This window comes from Polyodon spathula, chromosome 2 (assembly GCF_017654505.1).
Source record: "Polyodon spathula isolate WHYD16114869_AA chromosome 2, ASM1765450v1, whole genome shotgun sequence".
NCBI lineage: Eukaryota > Metazoa > Chordata > Actinopteri > Acipenseriformes > Polyodontidae > Polyodon > Polyodon spathula.
The window spans coordinates 8032300-8046632 of record NC_054535.1 but is presented as its reverse complement, the minus strand read 5'-3'; positions in this window follow the sequence as shown (position 1 = coordinate 8046632).

The window sequence follows — 14333 nt, the reverse complement described above, 5'->3', positions numbered from 1 at the left end:
CAAAGTATTGGTTTCAATAGAAATATGTATGTCTATATGTAATGTAATTCCAAGAAATAACTCTGTAATAACCCACAGCTTATTCCTCTCTCCCCTGCCCTCCCCCTGCCCAATCAATACAAAAACAATGCTTTTCAGCAAAACATTAGGTGAGGTGACTCAGAAGACAGCACATTCAATCTAATCTACAATGGAAATGGGAAAAATGTTTTGATGCACTGAATATAAACATTGAACAGAATTACAGAAAGAAAAAAGAAAAATAAACTTGTTCAGATGGATCCACAATGACTAACATTACAAACTGAATTGAAAGCACTGAGAATGAAACACATATGATGGAAATTGCCATTGTTATTAAACATAAAAGTGTCATGAAGTTGCTGGTAAGCATTATTGTAATATAGGTGGCACAGCTGGATCACTGCAGCACAGTGCTCACTTGCTATTGTCTTATCAGTTCAACATCCAACCAGTTCAGAGTACTAGCACAGTGCCTTTTTATGATTATTATTTCTCCTCCTTTCAAACCTAAAGCATACTTATAAAGTTCAGTCTAAGAATGTTTTTTCATCTTCTCAAGTGGAATTTGACTTCTGAAGGAAGCACTGTGTTTTATAATTTCCTGTGTCTGATTCCTGCCTAGACCCTCATAAAACAATTTTTGACAAAGTTGACTGACACAGTATGAACAATCATAATTAAATTTCATCAATCCCTGCGGCCTCCTGCACCTACTGCACTAAGTTTACTATATTGATGATGGTACACTGTTTACCATGGCTTTAATGAGAAAACAAACCATTCCTGATGTATACTTAATGTATCAGAAGTTTTAAACGTAAATGGATTAAGATGTAATTTATTAAACACATAAAAAAGAGATAGATAGATAGATAGATAGATAGATAGATAGATAGATAGATAGATAGATAGATAGATAGATAGATAGATAGATAGATAGAGGGTTACTAGTAAGTTAGTCAACTGTGTAATAGATCATGTTTATTTTCCATTTTTACAAATATGAGCATTTCCTACTGTTTTCCAGCTTTTTCAAAATCATATTGAAAAATACATATAACGTGTACTCAGATTGATGAACTGTTTGAACTTGGATCAATAGGTGCTCATTCAGACCTGCACTCCTGACACTTGCTAGTCACAGCTATAACATTACCACATGCTGCCTGCAACCAATTAGTTTCTAGTGCCAACAGGGCTCTTTTTGATAAATAGGCTATCTGACAGACTACCTGTGTAGCGCACCGGGGCTTCCCAGAAATAATTGAATCAAGTGACTATTGCATAACTTCCAAATATAACACCACTTAGCACTTTCCAATTAACATTCTGTGATTTATGCTTTCTGGACAAAATGAATAAAAAATGAAAATAGTTGTCTCTGGCTCGTTTTCCGAGAGCTTCACATCTTTTGCAAGACCATAAGAACCCATGTCCCTACATTAACTGGACCGTCATCTACAATTGTTACTGTTAATTACTGTTAAATCAGTATCCCCTTTTGAGCTGTAGAACTATGTCAGCGCAATATGAATCTGTTCACTCAATCGATTTTTTTCATGCATTCTGGTACTTTGCTTTAGTCAGGTGAAAAATGTAGAAATGAAAACAATCACGGCGGCCTTTAGAAAATACAGGAACCCGAGAGTGATAGTTGGGTAAAAGGGCTGTAAAAGATCTGTTTCTTGGTGCCAAGCTGATCCAGCTCGTCGTACCTCATGTTTACGTAACGTGGACTCTTCCAGTCCAGATATCTTATTATTGATCTTCAGCAAGGATTTTCTTGCATGCCAGTTACTTCTGCTTCATGTTGGATTTCTGCCAGTATAGCGTGTGGCTAGGTATTTTTTTATATTTGTTTACTTATTGTGGTTTATTGTGGAACAGCACACAAGGGGTCTTGTTTGTGGTTGGCTTAGAATCCTTACATGTGGTTCAATATTACATACTGAATAATACCACATTTCTTACACTACTTACACCAACATGTGCACCGTACTGTATGTCAAAAGCATGTTAACAGAGAACTAACAAATTGTGCTAAGGCAGGAAGGAATTCCCTAGAGAAGATCAGTAGAAGCCCACATTCATAATCCTCACAGAACTAAAAACACATCCCCTTTAATGTGTTTATAGTGTAAATATAATCCCACTGAAGAACAGTAACAACATCGGCAAGAGAAGACTGTCATAGGAACTATGGAGTGTTTTGCATCATAATTTGCAATTACCAGTAGGTAATAAATAAATGTGTTTATCAGACACTTTATATCTAAATGCACTGAGAAGGTGGAGTGGCTAGGGTCTGTATTTGGAGGTTGTAAGGAAAATTAAAACTTCATCCCCAATGAATACCCAACACTGTTAGCGCCTGACTCTTGATGCTAAATTGTTTTTTGAAGGCGTACAGGAAACAAGTAATTTGCAAAAAACACTAGTATATGCATGTGGTCTGCATAATTATTAATCCACAGTTTTAACAGCAGATGAATACAAAATTATGTATCAAGAGAAATGCTTTAGGACAAGAAAATATCTTGTGTCCTTTAGGGAGTGACACAACTATTTGTTTATATTCCCCCATTCCCTGGATAGACCAAAAGCCTCTTTAAAAGCAGTAGCCCTGGTCGAACCCAAGCTGTTCACATTTGATAACACCATCCCTGGGGTAAGAGTGCTCGTTGGAAGTTCCTTTTTTACACCAAAATCAAAGTTGCAAGGCTGAAACATGCAAATAAGATGAAGTACTGAAAAAGGATGACCAAGCAGGGAACAATTTATTTTTCCTTTTCACAATAAGTAAAAGGGTATTTTCAGAGAGAATTTAAATTTCAGCATATAACCATAAATTTGGGACATTGAATCCCTCTGGATATATTTTTGATGAAAAACTTCACTTCACCACAATTAGCACTAAACCTTGGGCAATATACAGTAAAAGTCTACCTGTTCATAACGCACCAGGACTTTCTTCGTAGACCGTGGGCATTTGTTTTATTATGAGAAACAGGGCTTAATAAAGACAAAGACAAATAATAATGGTACCACCTTCAAATGCACTTTTGAAAGAAACACATGCAATATCAAGCATGTATTTTTCCTTTAAAGCATGTACCACACTAGGCAGTTTTGTGGCAAATGTACTACCTTGATCATTTGACCTGGAGAGTGAAATTGCCACCACCCCTTCAATGTCTCCTTTCCTGTCATTAACCAACTGGCTACTTCCCCTACTGACAAGCTTGTTTTGCAGCCAGTAACATTGTTTGAGCCTGAAAACATCACTGAGGTGAAATGGCATAGGAATTGAAAGAGTAACAGACTTCCTAAGAGTAAGGCAGGGAGACAGAAATAAATCAAACACAACCAAAGTGGAATTATTTTGTTAGCTACTACAATTTATAATTGTTCATAATCATTCAGATAGTCAACAAACTAAGACTAAACACTGAGTAGCTGAGAAAGTCTCTATCTCCAGCTGAATTTCAAACACCTTGGAAATCAAATACTAAATGGCATTCATATCAATCAATCACACATTCCCAGTCTTGTTACACTTCCAGGCCCTATGTATTTGTGGTATGATCTGTGCTCCATGTATCATTTGTCATTTCAGTGAGAATTTGACTTAGAATTGCAGGCCTCCAAAAGCACAACAATGTAGATGCATCAACATTAAATGCTGAAACCTAAAGCTAAATGAAGTTTAATGTTTTTTTTTTTAATTATGGTATTCACTCCATATTTGTTCACTCAATGTGTGTGTGTGTGTGTGTGTGTGTGTGTGCAACTCAATAGTATAACAGAACCTACCTGTACAGTTCAATAAAATGAGACATATATCTGGTATTTCAACAATCAAGCATTTGTTTTTAAGATATGTTTTCCAGTGAATATATGAGAACAACAACCTTTAAGACTTTAACCCTTTAAGATATCCCACAAAAGAATGAGGCACACAAAACAGGGTTTACAGGTTGGATCTGGTCATTCAAATGGTCAGTTTCCTCCTTGTGATACTTGAATCACTTCCAAGTGTATTTTAAGAAGAAACCGTTTGAACAACCACTCAACTCCTTGTGTGCCTGAAGTGGTTAAACACTGTATAACTACAGGAGGTGCTGTTGAATACAAAACTGGATTGCTTCAGGTGCCTGAAGACAGCCTTTTGCTGTGCTTTTGAAGATGCTATTGTATGTACATACTCAACATGGTCCCTGTGACAGGGTAGATAGAATTATTGCACTGAAATGTTCACCTTCTACCACCAGGGGCAACCTGTCCATCCAGCAGGCTCTGGCAACTGCGAGGTTAACATTCCGTAGGAGTCGGCCTGATAGGAGGCTGGCAGAGGGGAACAAGGTACACCTGGTAGTTCAAAGTAACAATGCAGTTAAAATGGAAGGCTCTTTTTTGATGCCTACCCCATTACTGTTAAAGATTGTACAGTACTTATCAAGATTACTCATGACTTTAGGTTAATGTTACATTTTACCCTCTGAAAATACTCTCCCAGTGTTATCATTAGAGGGTAAGTTACTCCCAGACCTAAAACCTTGACTGGAGCACTGGGAGGAGCCAAGGTGTACAAAGTGGGTAGACAGTGTTCCTGGGACCGGGAAAGAGAAGCCACATGTCACCCATGCCACAGTAAACCCGTCTGTTTGTTATCTCCTGCAGAGTAACAAGGTAACAAATGCTTCAGAAGATCACAGAGCAATACCTATGTTGAAGCAAGGATGCCTCGGCCTGTATATGCTTTTCTACATGTGTGGGCTTCGCTCCTGGGACAGGTGGAACATCGCAAGATGTAGTCATTTTCAAGGCCTTCCATAGGCCCTTTCCAGGACTCACCAGACATCTCACAACTATAAATACGGAATGCAGCCCAGAAAAGCGGATATTTCTTTCATGGTTTTTCTTTCTTTCAAGTAATTAAAACAAAACAGTATTATGCATGTTGTGAAACCACAGCATGCTTTAAAATCCCTGGGTCTTTAATGAGAAGGATAAATGTCATGCGCCTGTATTTATTTATTTATTTATTTTATATTTTAATAACCAAGAAATGTTGGATACAGGGTAGAAATCATGTGAATGGCAGATGATGGACAGCTGCAGAGAGGCTGGTGTTAATTCGATGCAAATATTTAACAATAAGGAACAGACTTAAATAAATAAAAGCAATATAATGAGATATTCAGCTCCTCGTATTGCATTGCTAAAGCATTCATATGAAATCCTATAGGAAGGCCTAAATACAATAAATACAGCAAGCACTGACACAGTGAGTATTTTCGCGCATAGCTCACATTGTATCGTATCATATCCGTCCCCCAGAGTGATGTCATTTTTTGATTCAATAGGATCACAAATCCAAAAAAAAAAATCACAAAATATCCTTTTTTTCTTTTATTAGCACACCCCAAAAGATAAAGACAAAGAATATTAGTACCTGCTACTGCTGCTCCTGATACCTGGGACCTGCTTGAACCAGAGCATCAACAACTGAGCAAATGACTGGGCTGAGGATATCTTGACAATCAAGTTAAGGTGAGGGACAGTTAGTTGAGAATTACATTTTGATTTGTTGATATTCATGATGGAGAAAGCTTGCTGCTTCTCAGGACACACTATTTCAGCAGCATTTCTTCTTTTTTTGAAGAAACACCTATTTTGTGAGCAATTGCTGATTGACAGCAATCACAGCAACATGACAATGTGTTGCTCATGTGAAGGAACTCGCTGGAGGCATGTTTGCACACGTGTTCTATGAGGTTACGGTGAGTGAAATAATCAATATGTGTGCTATTTAGTAGGGATGTTCTTTTGGTACATTTTTGTGAATGTTTAAATGCCATGCAGTGCCAGCACTTAAACATTTAAACCATATCTACACACACACACACACACACACACACACACACACACTTTATATTACACTGTGATGTATACTGACTAACCTAGTTAGCATTTCCTTTGCGGTATTTGATAGTAGGGGTGGGATTTTCAATTTCCAGATAATAAAATCCAATGTCACTCTCCTCTACATACTAGTGTACATAAACCTCCCAAACTTTGCCACAAGTCCAATCTAACACATAATCAAGTACTATACCAAGTAATTAATATAATATTTGACTTCTTGTGCAGTTCATTGTATATGGGATCCTTGAGTCTTTGGTAATTGCAACTTTTTCTCCCTTTGAAAGTTTTGTATGAACAGCTGCAACACAATTTTATTTAAGTTTTTTAGCCTCGCTGTTATTGTTTTATGGGTCGGCACAGTATTGGGATAACCTTACATCGATTTCAAAACTGCTGCATTCACAATTCACACGCACTGTCCTCATAGGGGATAACGTGATCACGCCCTGTTCGGCCAAATCTATAGCAAATGTTGTTATGGATGTTTGCTTTTTATTGCCATCAGTAGCTCCATCCACAATAATTCAGAATGTTTTCATTTCAAATGGTGAAGCATTGAACTTGTGTTTTTGTGGTATGCCAATTTTGTTTGGCATAATTATTTACATACCACGGTTTTCTCGTCCGATGCCTCTATATACTTCCAAATGTTGCTTTGCCTCGTTCCTTTGTTTAGAGAGGCCATTTTATAAAAAAATATATAAAACATCAGAAAAAACACTGTGATTAACTTTCTTAACACGTGGACTGGATACCATACCATGCCTACTACAGCATGAACACAAAGGACAACATCCGCCCCAGTGCCAATCTTTGTTGCACCAATTAGAAAAACTACTTGAAGGCAATCGCCAAACCCCTTCCTTTTTATAATATACACCCTCACTCTAGCATCACAGACGACAGATACACGACAGACTACTATATATGATGATAAATTACTAAAATGAATACATCAAAAAATGTGTGTGTGGTGAAATTTGTCACGTGACTGGTAATATGTACATTATTCAACGTTTAACAACTTTTAAGAGTTTATACATTTACTATTTAGGGGAATGTAAGTATGCAATGTATGATAATTTTTGTTGTGCATCCGTCAATCACATATCCAACCTAACCATTTATCCAATATTCATCATGGCAGAAAATATAAAAACACTGAACAATGGGGTCCTTGTGAAGCTCTCTCCTCAGTGGAAAGCTTAATCATGCTGACAAACCTGTGCTTAACCCCCCTAACTGTGGTTTCAAGGCTTTTCAATATGTGTCTTTAAAAACATTTTAAAAATGTCACGGGTCTGGCGGCCCTTAAGTTGAATATCCTGAAATACAATGCTGGTAAATCTATTGCTGGTGGCTCTGCCCCTGCTGCTGTGGATCTGGCTCTGGTTGGAAATCCACTTGCAGCAAACATTTCTCTAGTTTGACATTTCTTAATGGCTTTTCACGCATACTTTTAAATTGTCAAGACACAATTCTCAATTACTGCAACAGCTTGGGGAAGAATTTGACTATTCTTTTGGAGTGTAAGGCTAAGTTTTGACACCTCAGAGAAGAGATCATGTAAAAAATTACAAAACCTTACAAAAACATATTTCTCCATTTCCTGTACAACATGCTTTGCCCTTTCCTTAATGTCTGTGTTCTTGGAAGTGGAAGCAAGGTGCTCCATGTAGGGATGCACAGCAGTATATTGTACCTATTCAGTGGCAACATTCTCATAATTTGATTGCAAAAAACAGATAATGCATGATTAATGTGAGTCAGCCAATGCTGTGTCTTTACATCCAAAGGCGTCCTGACTGTACAGCCTAACTCGGCACCAATTGCTTTCCACTCACACTTACTTTTTGGACTGAAATAGTATGTTTTCCACATCAACTGCAGGTGGTCATATACTTTCCCAATCATTGAAACTGATCATATTCTGCTCATATACTTTCCCAATCATTAAAACTGATCATATACTGCTCATATAAGAACATAAGAACATAAGAACATAAGAAAGTTTACAAACGAGAGGAGGCCATTCGGCCCATCTTGCTCGTTTGGTTGTTAGTAGCTTATTGATCCCAGAATTTCATCAAGCAGCTTCTTGAAGGATCCCAGGGTGTCAGCTTCAACAACATTACTGGGGAGTTGATTCCAGACCCTCACAATTCTCTGTGTAAAAAAGTGCCTCCTATTTTCTGTTCTGAATGCCCCTTTGTCTAATCTCCATTTGTGACCCCTGGTCCTTTTTTCTCTTTTCAGGCTGAAAAAGTCCCTTGGGTCGACACTGTCAATACCTTTTAAAATTTTGAATACTTGAATTAGCTCGCCACGTAGTCTTCTTTGTTCAAGACTGAACAGATTCAATTCTTTTAACCTGTCTGCATATGACATGCCTTTTAAGCCCGGAATAATTCTGGTCGCTCTTCTTTGTACTCTTTCTAGAGCAGCAATATCTTTCTCAGTCATTGAAACTGATTTTTCAGTACTTAACATTGCTAATTCAAGCCTATGGAGAAAGCAATGGAATGATATAATATGCTGTAGTGCCCATCATGACAGTGAACAAGTTCAGCTAAGCCTACCAGACGATTCACTACCACACCTACAGTACACCATTACATTCTCTCTCCCAGCTACACCTGTTCCACAGTCAGTCACAATGAAAATGTAATTTGCACTGTGAATCCCTTCCTGTAAATCACCTCTTATTTCATCAGTAATGAATGCAACGAACTAAGCACATGTTGTATCATTGGTATATGTTTTAGATACTGCCAAACCATTCTTCCTCTTTAGCACCATCTGAGAGTGAAATTTAGTGAATGGCAGTTATTCTACTGCAATTATACAAGCTGAATTGAATTTCATTTTTAATTCCCTGTATGTTTTTTTTCTGCATTCACTACAGTAGCATGAGCCATTGCTCTGGTTATTGGTGTCTGGGTTGGCGTGCACTTTACAATAGCGGTCCCTAGCAGTTTATGTTTTCTGCTTTCACTGTGCATCTGCTTTTCTATCTATTTCTTAAAATGGCCCGTTCCAGAAATAAAATCAGTTTTCCCTGTAACTGCTAGCTCTGCTTTAGTGCAAAACTAGCAATACATTTTCTGCTTTTCATTATTGCCACGTAACCAGGGAAATTCACAAAACCACAAACTCTTCAAATGCTGTGCTTTCTTTTTTTGGCTCTGGAGGAAAATCACCTGAATCAGAAAGCTGCTGCGTAAACAGCAGGTTACATGGTACAGGAATACACGCACAAAAAGTAAACACGCAATGGCAACACAGTGGGGAGGGAACAACACACAGCACGCAAACACAAACAGACAGCAGGAAATACAGTACATAAACACAAACGCACGGATCGCTACTTTGCCCCCACTAGTCTCTTTTTGTCCCCAAAAAATCTGCAGGGCGCAATGCCCAAGAGTCCAGCTGCACAGTTGGAGTGACCGGCACAGGTTTTCCCTGTTGCTGCAGTCGGTACACAACAGTTTTTTCCATGTTTCCAAAACAACCCCTTACTCCCCCGAGTGACTGTAGCGCGAGGCACCTTGAACCAGCATGATTCGATTGCCCAACTGGGCTGGGCAGCAGAGGATACAAAGTCCCTGTAACAAGCAGGCAGTCGGAGGTTTTGTTGCACTCATGCCTCACCTTGGGGAGATCTCCTTGCACGTCCCGAACTGGTGGCGGAGGGTGGTGCCATTGGCGACCCAGGGGGAGTCGGTCGCCAGCCTGAAGCTGTTCCCTGGCAAAGGCGTGAGCGCTGTCTCGGTGATCCTACACGCGCTGGGCGTACTCCATTCCCAGAGGCTCCTTTTACCCCGGCAGTTGCTCATAGGGGATCTCAGCTGGCGTCCGCAGCTCCTGTCCTATTATTACCATGACAGGGGTGCAACGAGTGGACTCCTGCACGGCCGTGCAGCAAGCCAACAGGATTAGCGGCAAGTGGAGGTCCCAGTCCTGCTGGTGCTCACTAGTGGCAATGGCCAGTTGGGTGCCGAAAACATACTGAACAAGGCAATCGCTTTGGGGGTTAAGGGGGGTGGTGTTGGTCTTGCTGCTCCCCAGCCTCTTGCAGACGTCGCCGAAGACCTGGCTTTCAAAGTTCTGCCCTTGGTCTGGGTGGAGGTCCTGGGGAACCCTGAACCGGGAGAAGAAACTGACAATGAGTGCGTCCGCCACTGTCTGCACCTCCTGGTGTGGCAGCATGTAAGCTTCTGGCCACTTGGTGAAGTAGTCTACGGCTGCCAAAACTAACCAGTTCCCACTGTCAGAGGTGGGGAAACGGCCCATAACGTCAATAGCCACCCTCTCCATTGGCTCCCCGACCTGATACAGCTGCAGGGGTGCGGAGATCCAAGGCAGCCCACAGTCTGCGAGAGCGGGGCTACTTCAGCCAACTCGGGTCACCGGTCCTCCTCTTTCCATCGTATGAGAAGGCTGAGCTCTGGGTCCTGCCTCTGCTGCTCCTGCCACTCAGCGTGTCCCCATCACTTCCAGTGCCTCTCACTCCCTGGCTTCCTGACGGTCGCAGTATCTGCACCCAACCTCACTGCACGGTCGCCTGGACAGGGTGGGGCTGCGATCACAGTAGCAGATCTCAGCCCACTGAAAGCAACGTTTTTTGTCCCGGAGGCAGTGAAGGGGGCTGGCGATGGTGGCAAACCCCTGCACAAACCTCACTATCCCGCTTGCCAGATCCAGCTGTACTCTCGTTCACTGAAGGAAGTCCAGCCCTAGGATGCACTGGTCTTGGATGTCCGCGACCCAGACCTCCTGGTCGAAAGCGGTCTCCCCCAGGTGCAGCTGCAGTAGCCTTCTCTAAAATCTCAATTTATCAGTAGTCAAAAGCAATAGTCTTTATAGTATTAGTTTTGGTGTATTATTTAAAAACTCTTCTGTATGCTGATGTAGCTAAAACTACATTATTTGGTGACAGAGTGTACAAACTCATAGAAGAGAAACAGCATTATGGGTTGTAAAGCGTGTACTGACCCTTCACAATATCTTTTCGGCCCTGTATACTCCACTGCCTTGCACTGTGCATACCTAGCTAACCAATTTTGCTGAGATTTGAATTAAAACAACTAAGAAGGAGCCAGACACTTGTTTGAGAAGCATGCTCATCAAGAACTGAAACGCAGTTGCACATTACAGCTGGTATGTTTGCAGGTTATGGGCAAGGTCAAGTGGCACTGTGGGCAAATTAGCTTCTGTATGCCTTGCTTGGTGGTTCACAAGTGAAACAAAAGTTTTTGGGTGATCACAAATCTAGCCCTCCGTGGAAGCAGACCGCATCACAAAATCACCATCCACTTCAACCTAATCAGCAAAAGAAATCTTGTTAGGTGTGGAAAAGCCTGGACAGTAAACCGCTCTTGCACTGGTAGCATAGAAGGCTGACTACCTCACTGTGTAATAACAACATTCAACCACAGCCTCTATTTTTGAAGCTGCTTACAAGGAAATCAAAGCATAGCTCCACCTAGAGTTTTCATTGCAAACCTATGGTGGACTAGAGATACCGGCCCCTCCCCCATATTAAGTTATTCTGCAATTCATCATAACCCCATCTTACAGTACATTTAATATGAATCCATGCCAGTTAAATACACACATGGCCTCTATTCTAAGCATTGACAGTGAAAAATGGACTTGTGAAGAGCTTTACAGTTATGACTAGATGAACTCTCAGGAAGCAAAAATTCCCAAGATAGAATGATAGTCAGAAGTGGAAAATCTATATATTATATCTCATCAGTCTGTTGACATGCTCTTAAGGATAATGACCTTCCACTGAAAAAACATCCTAAATGAATCACAGACTACAGAAAACGGTTTCTCTCAGTAGTTAAAATAGGAAGCATAATTATAAATAATGTGCCCACATTATTCAGTGTGAAACACCCATTTTGTCAAAAACAAAATGGGCAGTTCAAGATTTGTTTGTTTTGCTTGAAGGCTTGCTTTGATATTGACTTATGTATAACATAAGTATACTGTAGTTCTAAGTATTTTTAGCAACTATTTTAACAAAAATGTCAAATTCAAAACTTTTACAAGATACTAAGCTGCAAGAAAAAGCAACAACAACCACTTATTAACTGTGTTTGCATTTTGAGGTTTTATAAAGTGCAGCCACTTGTAATGCAAATGTGTCCTTGATAAATATGTGGCTAATCATTATGGCTGGACACCGTTGTTTACAGCTTAGCAATGTTTCAGAATGATACAGTCCCCCTTATCTTTATTTGTATTCCTGTAACTGTGGGGTGCTTTCTTCTGTCTATCATGATTAGATATTATTCACATGTAGTGAAGCGTGTGACTTCTTGATCTCTTGCTACCATGTGTAACGTTACACTGGCAACAGCTAGTTAGGGGACTGCAGTTTCCTAGAAACCAGAGCTCCCAGCCACTGATTTTCCATTATATCAGAACCCGTCACCTCCAATACTCGCACATCTCTACTGTGAATGTACAAAGTTGTTATAAAGCAAACCTGTAGCACAGCATTGCTCCCTTCCCAGTGATGTTATATGAAACAATAAGCACTCTTTAGAAATGCCGTGCACTATTACTACTAAAGGGTTTTTTTTTTTTGTTTTGTTTTTTTCTCTCATCTGAGGCAGCATTATCATGACCAAATGACCTTAGGTAGGAGAGTGATCTTTACCGTATACACATACAGTGAAAGGTTCTGATAACCTCTGATAACCTCTGGCAGGTGCAGGTCATCCTGTAGTTTGTTTTGTGCTGTAGAGCAGGGGAGGTCGCTTACATTGTTCTCTAATTGTACACCAGGTTTACTACTGTTCCACAAACCGTAGGTGCTCACATAAATACTCCAGAAGATGTTACATATTTAATTACAATATACAATGTCATTTTGTACCTGAACGCCAGTTAATAAAACAAATTATGTTTTTTGTTTGTTTTGTTTTGTTACCGATAATACAGATTCAAAGTACACACAATAAAGTAAACTCAAAACATACATTTAAAAAAAAATAATAATAATTAATTTCCAGTAATTGCTTCGTTATGATACATAATCATATGATATAATATAATCATGAACCCGTCTGTCAGTTTGTGCAAACTGTATTCTCGGGGTTTGAGTTTAATTTGCACCTTACCTTGGGACTATACGGCTGCTACAGGCAGTTAAAATGAAACCGTGGGTTATTGCATTTTATTAAACCCGAGTCTAACAACTTGCTCAGTGCTGCTCTGGAACACAACTAACAACAACACATATATCACATAGTTGCTAGAGGCATACCAAGTACGCCGGTCCTTACCTGGTCGTATTGGTTTTCCCAGGTGTAGTTGAAAAAACAGGAGGAAAATAAATCTTCAGACAGCGCATCGTCTGCCATACTCAGCAATATAAGGATAAATTGATACAGATTGTTTGTTAGTTTTATTAAATTTTTTGTTTTTTGTTTTTTTTGTTTTGTTTCCCTCAACGACTCGGTCTCCAGCTTCAACGGCGCTGTGTGTTCGACTGCCAAGCTCAGTGTTGCTGCTTAGTCACGTGGGTGCCTTCTGTCCAAAGCTAGGAAATGCAGTTACCGGAGCAATAATGTACTTTTAATAAATTTGATTTTGCAGAATAATTGTATATATTACACTGTGTGTTCAGTTATATCGTTAAATTGCATATGTGTATTATATGTGACGCTATTTTCATTTCTCTTTACATAAACAGTTTGTCATTTAAAAAAATATATATATATATATATATATATATATATATATATATATATATATATATATATATATATATATATATATATAGATAGATAGATAGATATATAGATAGATATAGATAGATAGATATAGATAGATATAGATATGTATATTTTTTTCTTTTTTTACTGAGCATACACCAGGTATTACTGTACAATGACAGTTTATTTATTTATTTATCTTAATGGACCCTTTTGTTCTTGGGACAGTTTAACCAGCGCCTCAAACAGTCCCAATAGTTCTATCAAGTTTGGTACTTGTCAAAATTAATATAAATAAATAAATAAATAGCACGTGTTACAATGTGAGACGGAGGGAAAATAGTCCCTAGGGAATCTGCTTGTGCCCAACACAGCTTTGGTGAGCCAGATCACTTTCTTATTATTACCGTAGCCATGCGCTGCGCGAAATCATTTCCTTAAAAACACCAAAAGGCGTGTCGCACTAAGATGTAAAGTGTTTGTAGTTATTCTGAGTCTTCTGAGTTATGTCAATTGGAGACGAAGTGTTTTAACTCCAAGCTAACTATTTCGTTTTTAACTTTCTTGGAACCATCATCAATGTGTTTTGATGTTCAGGCAATGCACTCCCGTTTCACGATACCTTGGAGAGCTCCCAGATTC